Source organism: Camelus ferus, chromosome 33, assembly GCF_009834535.1.
Source record: "Camelus ferus isolate YT-003-E chromosome 33, BCGSAC_Cfer_1.0, whole genome shotgun sequence".
NCBI classification, from domain to species: domain Eukaryota; kingdom Metazoa; phylum Chordata; class Mammalia; order Artiodactyla; family Camelidae; genus Camelus; species Camelus ferus.
In genome coordinates this window covers 3,309,523-3,324,972 of record NC_045728.1, presented here as the reverse complement: position 1 = coordinate 3,324,972, position 15,450 = coordinate 3,309,523, and the positions used below count along the sequence as shown (strand labels likewise).

At 51.8% G+C, this 15,450-nt stretch overlaps 1 long non-coding RNA gene across 1 annotated transcript; it reads right to left on the bottom strand.

Annotated features, from left to right (window-relative positions):
- Nucleotides 1-11,041: 11,041 nt before the first annotated feature.
- Nucleotides 11,042-14,166, bottom strand: LOC116661205. Its single transcript, XR_004317023.1, has 2 exons — nt 13,846-14,166; nt 11,042-12,483 (listed from the first exon to the last, which is right to left on the bottom strand). It is a non-coding gene; the product is annotated as an uncharacterized LOC116661205 (long non-coding RNA).
- Nucleotides 14,167-15,450: the final 1,284 nt, after the last annotated feature.

Genomic DNA, 15,450 nt, shown 5'->3' with positions numbered 1-15,450 from the left:
GGCAGGGGACGGACGTGGCACATTTTAAAGAACATCCAACTGAGAGCCCAGGAACTTGCCTTGGTCTCAGATCTGAGGCTGTGTCTTAGAACCCTATTTCCTGATGCACAAAGTGAGGCAGGTAGATTGTATGTTCCTTTAAGGCGTTTCCAGCACTCACACTTTGGTTTCTAGGCACGGGCACGGCTGAAGTTTTGGTGGATGATAATTTGGGATTCAGAGATGAGTGGGCTCCTCCTTCTGAGGGGTCCAGAGGGGTGTGGACAAAGCTCGGGCACTTGGTAGGAAGGTCTGGTGGGAGGAGGGGGTGGCCGGAAGAGCCTGCTAACTGCGAGCAGCTGGGGGCCGGGGCGGGGTCCGGAGGGTTAGGGTCGATTTGTGAGCAGGCGGTCAGCAACCGTAAGATCTTTGTAAAACGGCTCCCGTCCCTGGGGCTGCCGGTTTTGCTGCTCCTTCTGCTTTCCATTGTAGCAATTGCCAGTAAAACCTTTGTAAGGAAAAGTTCCCATGGTCTGGGGGAAAAGGAAAACTATTTCTTTGTCTACAATACTTTTGACACCAAATTCATGCTTTCCCCCACGTCGCCAACCCATTCTCCAACTCTCCGGACACCAACTGGGTGTCCTGTAATTTAATTCACTTCTGACACTAACTGCCTGGAGTTAGCATCAGACTCCACCGCTTAAGGGCTCAGTCCCGCAAGACTGCCCGCACTTCCGACACCAGTCACAAGCAAGGGGTCCCCAGGGCAGGGTTCCCCCACTTCTGACTGACTTGGCTACAAAGTGAGGGTTCCCACAGTTCCCTCTCAAGTTTGATAATCTGATGGAACGGCTCACAAAACTCAGGGAAACATTTGCTCATGTTCCCTAGTGTATCATAATGGTCATGATAAAGGATACAGGTGAGCAGAGGGGGTACACAGGGAGGGTCCCGAGCCCCCCACTGCCTGCAGGGTGGGACCCAGCCCTCCTGCCTTCCTCGTTTATCGGCTGCGACACAATAAGGAACATATATTGGTCTTTGTCCCCTGGCTCCTGACACAGGACTTCTAAAACACTTGTAATTTCCTGAGTGATGGGGGTGCTCGGAGCATTTTTAATCTGTGACCCTAGAAACTGGAGCTCTGTGCCCAGGCAAGGTACCAGGGTAGCAGCTGACACCAACTCATCTAAAGCAGACAAACCCGCCTGTACTTTTAAGCTCTCTGGAGAAGGAAGGAGCAGTTTCTTACCCCCCCTGGCCTTTGAAGAGAGGCAGGGACAATTTGCTTTGTAATTAGTCCTCGGGAGAAGAATGTCTTCTTGCTCAGGAGAGAAAAAAGCCTCTATAATTGCATAAAGGTCTTGACTCCCTAGGCCACGCTCCGCCTGCCTGGCGAGCCCTGGCTGGCCCCCAGCAGGCTGAGCTTGCAGGGCCAACAGCTGCGTGTGTGACCCCAGAGTCTTTCCGTGGCCCCTTGGCTTGTGCCCAGCCCTGCTGGGTGAGTCAGGCCTGAAGCCCGCAATCCACGCAGCAGAGCCCAGAAGAACCCAGCGTCTCCCTCCAGCCTCCCCAGAAGCCACCCTCACCCACCAGCCCACGCAGCCCAGAGGGGACTGCAGTGGCCTCCTCACTGCATGTGTCCCGGGGCCCTGGCGGGGGAGACCCTCCTCGCCCCGTCGTGGGGGCCCCGCGGGAGGAGGCCCTGCGCTGCGCCGGAAGCACCCCCTCCCCTCCCAGCCGCACCAGCCCTGCCCCTGCCCTCGGCTGGGAAGGCCTCACGCTATTCCTTCTCCCGCACTTGTGGTCAGCAATATAACTCACATTCCGAGCACTGGCCAGAACGCTGTCCAGGGAGATAACAGTTCCTGGCTTCCAGAGGCATTCCAAGGAAGAAACAGAACTATTTGTCTCCGAAGGAAAGTGATTCTGGCAGAAAGGGCAGGATAGAGGGAGAGGGAGAAAGAAGGGAATCTCCTGAAAAACTGGATTTGGGAACATGGTGAAAATATCGCTGGGGCAGATGCTTGGAGGCTGATGAGGTTTTCAGCCGCGTCCCTGAGCTGTGACAAGTGGTCCCCTCGCCCCAGCCCTCTCCCCGGCCTCCATGTGGGCCACTGTCCTAGGCAGTACACGTTGTCTGGGACTTCTGGTCGCACGAGCTGATATTCTGGGCTCAGCAGAGAGGACCCGTCAGCTCCTCCGTGATTCATCCGGCAGAGAGTCCCGACGTGGTGGTGGTGGTGACGGCATTGAGGAGAGAGCCGCTGGGAGGCCTAAGGAAGTGGACTCAGGAGGACGACACGACCTCTTCGAGGACCCTCCTGGGCCTGGGTCCGCAGTGCGAGGGGCCCCGGCCCAGGCAGCCCTTGCTCACCCCCAGCGCAGGGCCCGGCCCAGTCAACAGTCGGGGAGTGTTTCCAGGAAGGAGGTTTCCCGGGATGAGGCTCTCCCCTACCCCCTGTGCTTCAGGAGGCCGTGCCAGCCTCTTGGTGAGGCAAGGAGACACGGCCTGTTCCTTTCTTTTGCCCTGAAAGATTTCTTGGAATCACTTGAGAGCATTTTCTCGAAGCAGTGTTTTGTGGTTTCTAAAGGACCTCTTAACAGAACTCAGGCTGGCCCTGATTCCTGCACAGGCAGACCTGGGAGATAGTGCAGGTTCCGAAGATCATGATAGAACTGCACCAAGGTTTTGTTTTCCCAGTGCGTGTAGAAGTCCTGTTCACTCTATTCTTTAGTCTATAGCATTATGTCTAAAAAAAGCATATACCTTAATTAAAAAAATACTGTATTGCTAAAAAATGCTAACCGTAAATCTGAGCCTTCAGAGAGGAATAATCTCTTTCTAATAGTAACATCAAAGATCACTTACCACAGATCACCATACCAAACGTAATAATAATGAAGAAAATTTAAAATATCATGAGAATAACTGAAATGTGACCCAGAGACATGAAATGACCAAATGTGGTTGGAAAAATGGTGCCGATAGACTTGCTCGATGCAAGGTTGCCACAAAATTTCAATTTGCAAAAAACAAAAAAAAACCCCATGCAATATCTGCAATGCATAAAAAAGCGAAGTGCAATAAAAAGAGGCTGGTCCTATAATCTCCCCTCATAGGAAACTTATGCTATTGATTGCTTTCCTGGTATATTTCCCAGGGGAGCCTCTGCCGAGGTTTTTAGGGCTGGCATTTGGCCCTTGGAACCACCAAATGAACCTAGAGCTGGGAGAGGCCCCAGAAGCCTCAGGTGGTTCGAGCTCTTCTGTGTGTCAAAGGAGCAGAGAAGGATGGCGAGGAGTGAGTAAGTCTGGCAAGGGAGTCCGCACCCCCACAGTTCTTTATTTTCCCTGGAAACCTCGGGAAGCTTCCCCCCTCCCTGTTTCTTTCCTTAAAATAAATACTTGACATACACAAGGAACAAAGAGTAATAAAATAGAGCATAGGTGCTAGTCCCCCAGTGTAGGAAGTGAAACATCATTGTCACCATCACGTCACTGTCACCGTCATGTCACCATCACCATCACGTCACCGTGGAGCTGAGACCTCCCCCTCCACGCCACTCCCTCCTCTGCTGGGAGCAGGGACCATCACCTTGAATTTGGTATTTATCGTCCCCAGCCATTCCTTTACCCTGAGTATTGCCTGTGTCCCTAAACAAGGTCTAGTTTGCTTGGCCTGCTTTTCAGTGGTACCTGGAGCGTAGCACCTGCACGTACCGGCATGGACAGGTGTCCTTCTGCCTTTTACTTTCTTTGCTTAACGGTCTGTCTGTAGGAGTCCCTCGCGCCGTACACGTCATTCTGGCTCGCCTGTTCTTCAGTCTGGTATATCATTTCATCATTTAGACACGACGGACGGACGTTTAGGTTGGATCAGAATCTTGCTAATACAAACAATTCTGCCGTGAAGAAGAGCGTGCATTGTCCGAGAGACTTTAGAGGTGGAATTTCTGGACCATAGGGTAGGTGTGTCTTCAGCTTCATTATGAGCTATTTCCAAGCTGTTCTCCAAAGTGGTTTTACCGCCTTGAATTTTCCCAATGTGCCTTTTTTATGGCCTCCCTCGCCCACCAGCCAGGGTTGCTTCCTGACCCACTTCCCTGTTGGGTAGGACTCACCTGTCTGCAGTGCCTTTTTCTCCCTCTAGCTCCAGCAGGAAATAGATACACACTCAACGAGGGATAATTTGAGGAGAGAATCGACTGAAGAACAGTTTACAAAGGTGTGGGCAGGGCGTTGGGGAACTCCCAAGAGCTAGCGTAGCACCCCAGATGGGGACTCTTGGGTTTGGCCCGGAAAGGCGAGGGGAGGAAGGTTTTGGGGACCAGAGTTAGGGAGGTCTCTGTAGAAAGGGCGGCCAGACAGGAGCGGGGGTTTTTGACCGGGGGACACAGCTTCAGTTGGTTTAACTTCAAAAGAGGAAATTACAGTACTTACTCCTACAGTTTCCGTGTGAGTTCCGCGGCTGATGTGTTCAGCACGGTGCCTGGGATGCAGAGATCACTCAGTTAAATGCTAGTTAGTTATTACTCTAAACCGGAGTAGGTTACAGAGGCTCAAGAATTCTCAAAGAATTTTCAGAGTCATTATTTCCCAGTTTGTGTTGAAATATAAGCGGGTTAAGGTTATTCTCCTAGGTGTGTCCCTGACATTAAAAAAAAAAAAAAAAGAAATGTGTTATCTCCGTACTCTTCTGGGGCTCCGCCTACTGCCTTTTTCCTGGCGCTCTGGAGTCGATGTGGTTCCTGCTTCCTGGACATTGCAGAACTGTTTCTGGGAGATGAAACTCCAAGATTTTGAAGAATAAATTTCTCAATCCTTTCCCAAATTTTTATTATGAAATATTTCAGGCATACAAAACTGGAACGACTAGAGTAATCCTTTGCTTAGAATGTGTAATTATTACTTTTCTGTGTTTTCTTCATCTCTTTCATGGAGAGACATTTGTTGGCCAACCATTTGGAAGTTGCATCCTGACCCTTCCCTCCTAAATACTTCATGTGCTTTTTCTAAGAGTAAAGACAGTTTTCTACATAATCATGGCATTATTATCATAGCTAGGAAAACGGACAGCCCCACGACAGCGTCAGACACCCAGTCCACGTCCAGATTTCCCAGGTTGTTCCCAGAGTGCCGTGTATAGGATTCAATCAAGGGTCTCACTATCACTTTCATTCCCAGGTCGTTTCCTCCTGGTGCCTTTGACTTGTCCCATTTCTGTCTGTGTTTCCGTGTGGCTCTCACACTGGGTGATGTCTGGAGGCTTCCAGGGCCAGGGGTCCCCCTAGCAGTGAAGCTGTGGGATGGCTCGGTTTCCCTGGCTCTTGCTTCGATGACTGGAGGACACGAACATGCTCGTTCATCCGTGCACTGGAGCTCAGCCAGCTCTTTCCCTGTAGGTCCCCTGCTCTTCCATGAAGTCCAAGGTCCCTTCTCTGTAATCTTCAAAACCCCGGAGACTACATCAGGGTAAAATGATGGATGTGCGCCTGTTCCTGTGAAAGGCCTCTCCTACGTCTTCAGTTCTAAGTGGGTCGTTTAAATCCAGTGACTCACGTCATTTATTCCACAAGTATCTGCACATCTACCAGGTATCAGGCACTGAGACGGTCCAGAATATTCCTCTCTCCACTTCCTTTGCCTGGGTCCCCTTCTCTGTCTGGCTGTTCCCGCTCAGTGTCCTCAAGAGCTCCTCTTCCCCCTTCAGCCTTCAACGCCGGCGCTCCAGGCAGCCCCCTGGCTTTCCCGGGGTGGGGGGTGGGGGGCACAGGCTGTCCCGCTGCCTCAGTTAAAACCAGCACGGGAACGGCGTCTGAGTCTGCCTCCTGAACCCTTCCCGGACCTGTGCCACCCAGACGCCCGCGGGCAGGGACCCCACATCTCATCATGGTTACACAACTCGATCCCACCTCCCAAATGTCTTTAAAATGGTCCCCTCTGTCCCTTTCGACTGCGATTGCCTTAGTGCAGACCAGCGTCACGTCTCACCTGGGGGACGCTTGTCGCCTCTTCCCGTCCTCTCTGGTCCCAGATCCGTCCCCCTTCAGACCTTCCTCCAGGAACGACTTTCAGTCTGGACAGCAGTTGACCCGTTTTGTGCTCTCCCGGCGCCCTCAGTGTCCTTCTGACGTTGCGTTAATGGCTTGTGTGTCTCTTCATTGATACTCTGAGGCCCTCGAGGGCACTTGCATTTAGGAAGTGCTTGGCACACAGTAATGACATGACAATAGCCACCACTTAGCGTTAATTATGTGAACGTTATGCCTGGGGCTTTCCTTGTACTGGGGTATTTACTCTTCATGACAACATTATGGACTATATTAAATTACTGTGCCCTTCTGCGTATAAGGAAGCTGAGGTCCAAGATGCCAAGGACCTCGTTTGGGTCCTCCCAACTTGTAAGTGGCAGAGCCAGGGCTCAAACCGCACAGTTATCGAATGAGTTACAGGATGAGCCCTTTTGTTCAACAGGCTCACGTTTTATTGGCGGCACAGGCAAACGGCTGTGCGGAGTGTGGGAGGGCCTGTAATCGGGGCTGTAGAAACGGCAGTTTCAGTGATACCTTCCAGCGGATCTTGGAAGAAACGATGTGGAGCTGAAGTAGGTCTTAAAGAATGAACAGAACTCATTGGTAGCAAAGGAGGGAAGGCATTCCTCGCGGTGGGGCCAGCACGGGCAATGGCGTGGGCACATCAGGGACTGGGAACACTTGGTGTGGCTGGACTGCAGGACGCGTGGGGCCCAGTGGTGGGGGAGGAGGCTTAAAGGCTGGGCCGCAGGCCTCATCGCGAAGGGCCTTCTGTGCCGTGTAAAGGGGTCTGTGCTTTGGTGGGCGGTAGCGAGCCACGGAAGGATTTAAATCAGGTATTTAACTCAGATCAGATTTTAATCTGCTCACAACTCTGTAGTCAGCATGGACAGGGATAGGAAAAGACTGCTGGCAGAAAGGTCGAGTAAGAGGCTCCTGCAGTGACCCAGACTGAAGATCACAGAAGCCTGGACTAGGGCAGTGTGAGTGGATCGGAGAAGACGACGTACATTCTAGAAATGCATAGGGCGAAGGGCGAGCCAGTCTGGATGACTGACTGTGCGCAGAGGACGACAATGAAAGGAGAGTCAGAGGAAACTGCAGATGAATGTCTTCCCTCTCAATGACTTTCTTGCTTTATGGAGGAAGTATAAATTAGGTCACTCCTCGACACCTGGATCTGACCGCGGAACGAGGGGAGGGGTCAGTGGCTCTTCCTGATCTCCTCTCCAGATTAAGTGTCTGAAATCCAGAACTGCCAGCACACGGAGGCGGGGGGTGACCGCGACTTTTCTCTCCTCCTGTTCTCCTTCCTTCCTTCCACGCCTCCTTACTGACTGCCTGCGTTCTTGGCATCACATCCCCAACCGCTGATCTTACTATTGTGTGGTTAGCTTGGCACCAAGAAAACACACACAGAGACATAGGGGCGGGGGGAGGTTTGAAAGGAAAATGATAGAGCAATCAGAGGAAAAGACAAAGTCCACGCACATTAGCGTGAAAGCAACTGTATGGTATTTCAGATGTGTTTCACATCGGTCATATAAACAGATTTATTTTTTAATATGCCCCCTGTATCTTTCAATTAACCATACATTGTGCATCATATATTTCAATATGTGTATCTCAGGATGGGAATAGCAGAAACATATGTTAACGGAGTTCTGCTAACTCGAGGGACAATACCACTGGGCTAGAAGATATTACGACTCCATATGTTACCCATAAAGGAGGCTGTGGCTTTAATGTGGAACACACTCTGCTTTGGATTGGGAAACGGATTGGAGTCAGGCTGAGAAAAACGAGGATCTTCTGAATGAGAAGGTTTATGGACTGTTCCGGGCGAGAAAACCTTCCTGAAAGCAACCTGGGTAAACCCTGCTGCCCGCTCTCTGTCTAAACGAAGATCCCAAGGGTCAGGCCTCTGCTAGTTTCTCCTCAATATCCTGGGGAAGTTTGGCACACATAGATTGTCTTTGAGATAATTAGATAAACACCTAACTGCTTACTGGGAAAGTCTCTCCCAGCTCCCGTGAGTCCAGGGCACCATGTCTTAGTCACTTTGCTCTTATTTCTTCGCAAGTCACCTATTCATACTGTCCCGTGGCCGGGACAGTGGTGGCTTCTTTCTAGGCTCTGCTACCACTGGGTGGTCTTCTGCAGATGACTCGTCCTCTCTTGGTGTCCATTTCCTTTTGAGATGAGGCATTGGACTTGATCATTAATTACACGGTCTCTTTTAAGCTCTAAGACTCAAATCTACAAATTGGAAATCTCAGCTCCATGGTGATTTTCGAAAGCTTTTGTCTGTCACTCCCCCTGAAACAGAAGATGTATCTTTTTGGCTTCATACTTTGGAAACTTCCATGTTCTCTACTCCTTTTGGAATTTCCCACCCAAAGCAGGCCTACCTTTAAGCAGGCGTCCACCCATAGGCAACCTTCGGAAGGAGAATACATATTCAAGAAATCTCAGTGCATAGGTTTACTACTGTCTTTGGGGCTTCCCCTGTCCTTCTTGACTTTTAAAGTACTTCTGTGGGGGGGGGGGGACGGTGTAGCTTAGTGGTAGAGAGCCCGCTTAGCACGCAAGAGGTCCTGGGTTCAGTCCCTAGCGCCTCCATCAAAATAAATAAATAAACCTAATTACCACCCCCACCCCCCAAAAAATAAAAAAAAAAACCAAAGTAGTTTTGGACGTCAGGGACCAGGAAAGTGATACTAAATATTTCTATTTCTTCCCTGTACTTACAACCCATACCTGGACACCAAAGTCTGTTTTGAACTCCGCAGTGCCACCCAGCAGGTAGCGCTCATCACTGCATTCTCTTTATGCTGGGCCTTGAGGGGAGAAACCTGGTACCTCCTGAAGGGGGGATAATACTAAGGCTGCTAGTAATGGGGGTTTTCGACATCCTGCCCGGGCGCTGTTAAGTCTTTACATGTTGTATACCTCGTATGTGCTTATAGCCCATAAGTATTTATGTGTTACATGCTGTCTATACTCAGAAACTTGATGGCGAACAGAACAATGAAGTTCTATTATTATTCCCATTTTGCAGAGTAGAAAATTGACATCGGTAAATGACAACTAGCTCGGTTGGATTTGGGGCTGGAAACATTCCTCCTGGGCCTCTGATCTCACAGAAACGATCAACAGCCAAGTCCCCGCCTCACTCGCTGCCTCAAGCGTCAGAAGGGATCGGATTTACTCTTGGACAGTGTTTTCAGTTCAGTCTGGATAACTATCGATCGCAGTGTGTGCTTGGATGTGGAACGTAAGAGAGAAGCCCAAGAAATGGTCCTACAGACCAGTTCAGAGGGTTGTGCTTATTCTTAGGAGACAAATAAACAGTGCAGAGTCGTCTAGAAAGTGTCTGAGAGGAGGAGGAGTTGAGGTGGACGAGGACCGCACGGCTCGAATTTGCAGGCTGGAGAAGACAGATGGGAGACGGCAGAGTGTGGATGGAGTGGAAGGTGGCCCTGCGTCCTCCCTTGTTCTTTCTCTTCTCTTTCCCCCTTTCCCATATTTATCACTTTCTCACTAGAATCCAGGGATAGGGAATATGAGACACGGGGTCTGCACTCTGAGATCTAGTGGTTGAAGGGAGAGATGGTGTAATTAGCCTGAGCAAAGGCAGCCGCCAGGGTTCCGAGGCCCTTTGTGGGTCACGAGGAAGCTGGCCTAACGCAGAGCAGGGCAGAGGCGCTGTGCCTGGGGGCAGGGGCTTGCGCTGGGTAAGAGCGGTAAGAACCAGGCCTTGAGCTTCCACCCGGAAAGCTGGGGCTTTATGCTGAGCCAGAGACGTGGTGAGTCTGGTTTCTAAACAGGGACCAGCATTCTGAAATCACATAGTGTTGGCTTTTCTTAAGAAAGAGAAACGAGGAGAGGAGAGAAGAAATGTAGACTTCTGTGCTTAGTGCCAGAATTGAGTCTCCGCGTGAATGCACTCAGCCCTGGAACCGTTGGCGGGGACTTCTGACTGTGTCACTGTCGCCTTTCCCCACCTGCAGGGACTCCTGGAGGGATCGGGCAATGACAACCGAACTGACCGCTAGGGTTGCATCGTCTCCTGGGTCTGAGTACCGTCTCTGAGATTTTAGGAGTTGCTTAGGGAACTCAAGCAATGAACAGCCCCAAACCGGAGCTGGAGACAGAGCGGCCTCCTCGACTTCCGTGAGGCCGAGCGGTTCTGTCGTTTCCCAGAGTCAAGCATGTGCTGGACTCTGTTTCTTTCTCTTTTTAGCTCCCTCTCTGTGAAAAAGGTCAAATGCAATCCAAAAAAATGAAACCGGCCACAAAGAAGCGAGAGCAGGAAGCCAACTGAGTGCAGAGAAAGAACTGGAATGAATTATTTAACAAACCATATACTTGCAAAACTCAGAGCTCCCAGGCAGGATGCACTGACTTATAAAACACGCTTCTCAGTTGACATGAGAACTCTTCTTCGATGAATCGAACCTGTGGGAATGCTCACTCATAAATGTGCAAGGATATACCTAGGAGTGCCCGTTAAAGCACTGTGTGTAATTGGAAAGGAAGAAGAAAGAAAGAAACCAAGGAAGGAGGGCCTTAGATCTCAACAAAAAGAGAACTATTTACATCACCTGGTGGTACATTTACCAAATGGATTTCTACGTGGCAGCCCCAGAGTGCCTTGGTAAAGCTGTGCGTGAGTTTTCCGGGGCTGCCATGGCAGGTACCGCAGACTGGGTGCCCGACGCAATCTGCTCACAGTTCAAGGTGTCAGCAGGGTTGGCTTCTTCTCCCCTTGGCGTGCAGCTGTCTTCTCCGTGTCCTCACAGGTCTCCCCTCTGTACCTGTCTGTGTCCTCTTCTCTTCCTATAAGGACAGCAGTCATGCTGGATGAAGGACCCTAATGACCTCATTTTAACTTAATCACATCTTTAAATGTCCCATCTCCAAATACAGTCATATCCTGAGGTCCAGGGAGTTAGGACCCCACCCTATGAATTTTGGGGGGAATGCAAGTCAGCACATAATAAGTGACACATACTCATACGGAAAGGTGTCTAGAATTGTTAAAAATAAATAAATTGAAGATCACTATAATAAGTCTGGTACCACTTTGAAAAAAGTATGTACATAACATGCATGCATACATGCACACTGAAAAACATTTGGGAGGATATGAGTCAAACATTCAGCAGCAGAAAGTTGTGAGAAAGAGGTGGGCAGCATGGTGAAGGGGATATGGCTGCGTAGGCATGGATTATGGGGATTTTTTCCCCCATTTATTTCTTGCATGAATTTCATCTTTCATGTGTTTTGTTTCGGGGATTAGCTTAGGGATAAAAAGCACACAGCCCTGGACTGGGATTGTTTGCCTCATGATTTGAGTACACCCTCAGATCCTGGCTTTGCCTCTGTAAGTGCCCCGCTAACCCTCTGGGGCTTGCTTTGCCATGCGGAAAATAATAATAAGGTTTTTATGACAGTTACATTAGATAATGAAGGTAAAACATCAGGCATAGTACTTGGCCCCTATCAAGAGCAACGAATGTTAGCTATTTTTATGATGTGCTAATAAGGAAAAAAAGCTCTCACTGGCAACTTGGGGTAGAGAGGTATGCTCTTAGCCCCAGTGTTGTTAATTGAATCTAGGTCAATGGAACAAATAATTGGAAGTCTGCTATATGTGCAGACGGTGCTGAGATAAAATCTGCAGAGGAACTGTGGTGGTCAGGTCAGCGCCTGCCTGTGAGGAAGCTAGCATTGGGCAGACATGGCTCTGTCTGCAAAACGACCTAACTCACGGGGGCCGCGTGACCGTTTAAGGGGAACACCCACCAAGCACTTAGCAAGAATTCAGTATAAGACAACCGTAGTCACTGTTACTACCGTCCTCTCTTTTGGAGTAAAATATACTTGTAAAGTTGAATTTAGAAGGCAGCTGGGGAAGGACAGATGCAGGGAAAATAACTTAGGGGAAGGTCACCAAGCCCTGCACACTCCGGCTCCCCCAGGCATCCGGAGAAGCAGACACGATCCTTGCGACGGCTGCTCAGCGCGGTTTCCCCAGCACAGGGGGCATGCGGAGGGCTGACAAACTTCCTTTTCGGTCACCAGAGCTGCTTTACATGTGGCTGCATCCAGAGACAGGTTATAGCTACTTAGGCCATTGTCGCAACCTGAGAGACGGGCTGCCCTGTGGCACTTCCTCCGGGGAGAATGGATGCGTTCTGAAGGCTTCGTGCAATTCTTAGCCGTCGCCCTGAGTCTGGGCGTAAGCTTAGCAAGCGGTCGCCCGTCAGCCAGCCCTTGGTCCGGCGCCCTGGGCCGATCGCCGGTGATATCCTGGCGCTGGGGCTCTTCCCTCTTGTCTCATCGCTGAGGCGCGGCGGGTGTCCATCCTGACCCCTCCGCTCCCCGTGTGTCCCCCAGCCCTGCTCCTTCGGGCTCCTCCGCGTAGTCACGGGGCACGGGCTTATCCAGGCCCACCTGACTGAAAAATAAAAACAATTATCAGGCTGGAAAGGGGGCGCACTTCTCTCTTCCAGGGAAGCCCCGCAGTTGGCCTTTCTGGTGAGAGGGGCCCCAGCGCACGTCTACGTGTGTACGCGCCACGTACAGGCTTCGCGCCGCGGGCTGGGGCGGGAGCGCTGGCCGAGGCGCGGCGGGAAGCGGCCGGGGAGCCCGCGGCGGCGGCGGCGCGCGCCGGCACGTGGAGGGCTGGCCTCCAAGGGCAGCAGGCCGCCCGGAGCTCAGGTGAGCGTCTGGGGACGGGGCTCACACCTGCAGGGCGCGCGTGCGGGGCCTTCGGGAAGCCCTGCAGCTGAGGCCGCGTCCGCCGAGGCTCCGGAGCCGGAGCGTCCAGGTTCCAGGCCGGTCTGCTCTGAACTCCGTGTGACCTTGGCTCCTTATCTGTGCTTGGAGACGATAACAGTACCGGCCTAGCAGGTTCGCTGGGTGGACTGAAATAACCTGTGGGAAGCACCGTGAACGCCGAGTGCCTGGCCGTCTTGGCATCACCCGGGGCGCGCGGAGCCGTGACTAGAGGGCGTTGGGGGCGCGCGGCCTGCGACCCCGCGGAGACGCCTACGGGGTCCTGCGGCTCCCCAGCCCCGCGTGTCGCTTCCTGCCTCTCCCAGCGGGGGACTCAGGCAGATTCTTGGGGGAAAAGGACCTCCTCCCAGCAGGGTCACTGTTCTCAGCCGCCGGGGTCGGGAGGGGGCGCCCCCTGAGGCATCGGGCCCCGCCGCCGCCGCCGACCCTTTTTCCTGGCATCGGGCCCCGCCGCCGCCGGCTCAGAGCAGAGCCCCCTCGCCTGACGTCTCCCTGGGAGGAGAAGGGGCCGCGGCTCCCGGGCCCTCGTGGTGGAAATATGAAGTGCGACTTCCCTTGCTCCGCGGAGCCCGCGCCAGCTCGGGGCTGGGCTTATCTCTGGACTCGCACAGTGTTTGTTTCAGGAGAATCAAAGCACTTTCCTCTTCTGCTTCTTCAAAGGCGAGCTGGCTGCTGCCTGGCAGCGGGGGCTGCGGGTGCGGAGGGGTCAGCCCCGCGCTTCCCTCCTAGCCGCCCCGGCTCTGGTGGTCCGCGGGCCCCTTACTTGCGCTAACCCGGGCGGCGTGAGATTGCATCAGAGCCCCCAGACTCGGCGTGGTGCATCCCCTGGTTCTTACAAATTTGGCCCCGGGAGGGAGGCTGCCGGGAGTTCACCCATCTCTAAGGACCTCCTGACTCCCCGGTCACAACTGTTCCCCTCCTGCCCTGCTGTCGGCCCTCCTCCGTTCCAGCATCTGTGCAGCTCCTGGCTCCTCCTCGCGAGGCCACCCCTCTCCCCTCTGAACTCGAGTTTCTAACTCACATGTCTGCATGCGGAGAGGTCTTGGCTGAACAGGAACGTTGTGCCTGCGGTTCTCGGTTCCTGCTCCTTCTCTTTCCTTCGTCGCGTCCTAGACCCACCAGGCCTGGGGCCAACGCCACTTTCTCCCTCCCCAACTCCAGGGAGGGTCAGAGCCCCTGGTGCCCCCCACCTCCACTGAGGGTCAGAGTTTCTTATTGCAGCCAACGAGGGAGCTGAGACCAGCTCTCCAAGGCCCACCACTGGATTGGGAACCACAGCTCATTGTTTGAGATGCTTTTAGGAACACTCGGAGTCCACCCGGTGCCCTCAGCCAGGACTCCGGACCAGGCCTCTGAGTGAACTCCGGAAGGCCACGTGGGGCTTTGTGGAGCTGAGTCACAGCAGCAGAGTGAATAGTGGGTAACCACGGGGAGAGCTTTACAGGGTTCAAATCACTTTCCACAGCCAGACTCTTGCAGTATAAACTGCAACTGCTCCTAGGTTGAAACATTTTTTCTTTTTAAACGGGAGTTTTCAAACACACAAAAGCAGAGTGAATAGAACACTGAAAGCCCAGGTACCTGGTCACCCGCATTCAAGAAGCCCTGACTTTCTGTCGCTTTTGTCTCCTCAGCCCCCCACTTCTCACCTCTCACTTCGCAGCACTCTTCTCTTTAACTTGCAAACAGTTGATGACCTTTTAGATGAATCTGGCACATGCCCTTCTGCCACTAGCATGGTTTATTGTCATGGTTTTATTTTTTACACTCAGGTGACATGGTCTGTTTTAATAGCTTAATTCAATGGCAATTTTTTTTTTTTTTTTTGTCAGAAAGAACAGCCCAACCTCATGCCAAATGGGAAACCGCTGTTTTAGGCAGGCTTTTCCTACACCCAATCAGACAGCATTAAATAATGATGTGACTGGCTGATTACGCAGCTGCTTGGGGTTTAGGGGTGAGCTGGGGGCTGGCTCTTTACAAGAGCCCTTTCCAATCCTCCCCCAGGAGCTGAGCCTCCCTGGGTTAGAGGCCCATCCACAGCTGTGCTGGTTTGGGAAGGGGACAATTGAAGATGTTATCCACAATGTCATTAATCCGCCTTTTAAAAGGAACGATCCCCTAATTCCTGCAAAAGGCAGGAAATAATCCTGAAAAGAGATGATTTTTCCCAATATCAGGTATGAGCTTTGTTTCTGACACTGAGAACTAAGAACACTATTGCATTTTGCTTTTTGCCTTGGCTACCAGGAAGCTTAGCACTCAATTCGGAGCCTGACTGCAGTGCCTATTTCACCTATGGTTCCAGTTAACTTATCTCCCCCATTTCCTCTGTGCATTTCCCATTTCTCACCTTTATCTTTATGTGCCTGGGGCATAGGGGTTTTATTGCACCCAACCTTCAATTTCATTCCTTTGAAATTAGGAGTGGTAGAAATAAAAAAACAAGAGCAAACAGTGCAACTGCACTTTTCCTGTGATCCTTGTCCACAGAGCCTTCTTTGTGATTATGGGAGACGGTAAGCGCCGAGCCCCCACCAGACCTTATACCCATGCAGTGCCCTTACACTGTGTAGGTTATGGTTTCTACTTTTAAACAGGCTTCCTCCTCTTGAGCAAATTGTTT